Raw genomic sequence first — 2852 nt, forward strand, 5'->3', positions numbered from 1 at the left:
GGGTTCCAGAGTAAGTGAGATGTGAAATTAAATTTCCTCCTTAAAAGCTGAACTACAATGCTTGACCTTTAGAAATTTGCCTAGTTTTCTAATCAAAATGGGAGTAATATATAAAAATAATGTACGTAATAACCTAACACTGAACTTGGCATTTATAAGCTCTCAATACATGTTAGAGTTTTTAATTAACTATTTTTGTCAAAAATTCCATTCTTGTTTCTGATCCACATCAGTTAGAAATTGTAAAATAACTCATTATATAGGATTCTCTTACATCAATGTGCTTCATTTAAAAAATTTTTTTTCTTGAATTTTTAAAAACCTTTTGTTCATTTATTATTAAGTTCAAATAAGCATTTTATGGAAGCTACCTCATCCTGCTTTTTCTTAAAAATAAAACTCGATGAATTTAACTAAGTGAGCATTATGTCTGACCTTGCATCATTCAATTAATTTCTTTTTAAAAATCCAATTATAAAGATGAGGCTCAATATGATAATATATTATTATTCAAAGACATAAATCAGACCAATTAAAAAAATCCAAAATAGTTGTCCATTGTCCTGATGCTTGTGGAATTTCATTTTAAGTAATATTGATTAACAAACTCAAATGTGTGTTAGTGTGTGCACTTGACTAATTCTCAACAGGGAATAATTTGAATTAGTTAGGAAATCCTCCAACATATTTCATATTTGCGGGTTCCTTTTTACCCTGATGTTCTACAGTGATTTTATTGTATACAGATAGTACCTCTGTTGCATCATGCACAGTGTTTATAATCTCCCACTAAATGAGGTGGTCTAGAAGCCAGAGAGAAGAGCAGTGACACATACCTTCTGCTGCTCAGAAAGCCACGCATCATTTAGTGAGGAGGCCCGGTCAGTGTCCTACAGAGGCCTGCTGTCTCTGGATAATAGAAGGAGAAATCTAAAGACATAAATCCAGTACAAGAACAAACAGTGTCTTCACAGACTGTCCTGTGAGGACTCAGAGTGAGACAACAGTGGAAAAAGTAGATGGCTCATCAATGTGTCATTTAATGTTTGGTCAGGAAATTCTCACACTTGGGCTATTTTGAAGTTTATCTCAACACACACCCTCAGAACATAAAAGATATTGAACTTTTATCAAAAGGACAAAGTAGATCTTTAGATATGTTGTATAGATTTTCCATTTTCAAGTGTTTTGAGAAATTGTTCTCATGTTTTATAGGATTTGGGGGATCAAAGACTTGCCCCACCATACAGTTAAATGTTTCTGTTTCATCACAAACTATTAAGGCTTACGCCATTTTAACACTATCTTAGATTCAAAGTCCTATTTTCAGACTAGCTTGGAAAATCTTGGCATTGCATACTTCTTTCTATATTTCCTTATTATACTATTTCTATTATAATGGAAAAATCATAGTATCATTGTCAACAAGAATTTAATCTTATTTGTTGACTATTATTCTCAGAGCTTACTACCTTTGCAGCCTTATTGTATCTGGCACAAAGACCACTATTTTTGAACTTATCTACTTGAGTTTTTTAATTTCTTGAATTCAATCTTATTTTTCATACGTTATAGAATCATCATCTATCCCCTGATGAAACTAAGTATCTCTGTTGTTGTTGTTGTTATGTACCATTGAGTCGGACCTTATTGTGATATCTCTAGGAAAGATCAAACGTTAAACATTATCATCTTCTATATCATGCCAGAGATTATAGTATCAAATAACTCCAAACAGAAAAACAAACTCCTTGCCATTGAGTCAATTCCGACTCACTGCGACCCTCATAAGGTTTCCAGGGCTGTAAATTTTTACGGAAGCAGGCTGCTCCTTCCCTCTTTTACAGAGCAGCTGGTGAGTTTGAACCACTGACCTTTTGGTTAGCAGCCAATGCCTTAAACACTACACCACCAAAGTTCCTTATTAAAAACTACTCATTGTAATTTAATATATATTCTATTATTCATTCTCTAGCAAATAACATGATATAACATAACAATAATGACTAGGACCTCTGGTAGCATAGTGCCTAAGGCACTTGACTGCTAACCAGAAGGCTGGCAGTTCAAACCCACCAGCCACTGCTTGGAAGGAAGGTTAGGCAATCCTACTTCTGTAGTGATACTGCCTCGGAAACCCAAGGAGGGGTCGCTATGAGTCGGGTCGACTTGATGGCACATAACAACAGCAACAACAATAATAATTAATGTTCTGTATTTTAATAGAGATATTTGGTTGAAAGTAACAGAAACAAAAGTCAAACTACTTTGTAGAGTGAGAAAAAGTAATTTTTTTAATCTCTTCTAAATAAAACAAGAGGAAAGCAGGAAAAAGAGGATTTTAAAGCACAAGTTGAAATGACACATTACCATCTGTGAAAAAGAAGTTTAAAATTAAAATGATCCAATTCATATAAAATGGAATTCTGTTACTCGTTTCTCATTTTATATCAAGAAAAGCAACTGCCTTGGAGTTAATTCAGGCTCATAGTTAGCAATTCTAAGGAAATTCAATTCCATAAAGGCTGTAGGTTATTCAAACCCAAAATTTAGGCTTTGTTAAAATTACAAAAATGGTATTTAAATCCGTATTTTCCATCTCACTGAAGAGTGTTTTTGGAATTTGGATTGGCATTGCATTATATCTGTAGGTCACTGTGGGTAATAATGCCATTTTCACGATGTTGTCCTCCTATTCATGGCATGTTATATTCTTACGTTTATGTTGGTCTCATTTGCTTGACATGTTTTTTTTTTTTTTTTCTTTTTCCTTTGATTTTTACATTACTTTTATCTCTGTGTCTAAGGTATATATTTTATAGATCTCATATTGATGTATCATGTTTTCTTAT

This window comes from Orycteropus afer, unplaced genomic scaffold (genome assembly GCF_000298275.1).
Source record: "Orycteropus afer afer isolate SDZICR_OR568_19922 unplaced genomic scaffold, OryAfe1.0 scaffold00040, whole genome shotgun sequence".
NCBI lineage: Eukaryota > Metazoa > Chordata > Mammalia > Tubulidentata > Orycteropodidae > Orycteropus > Orycteropus afer.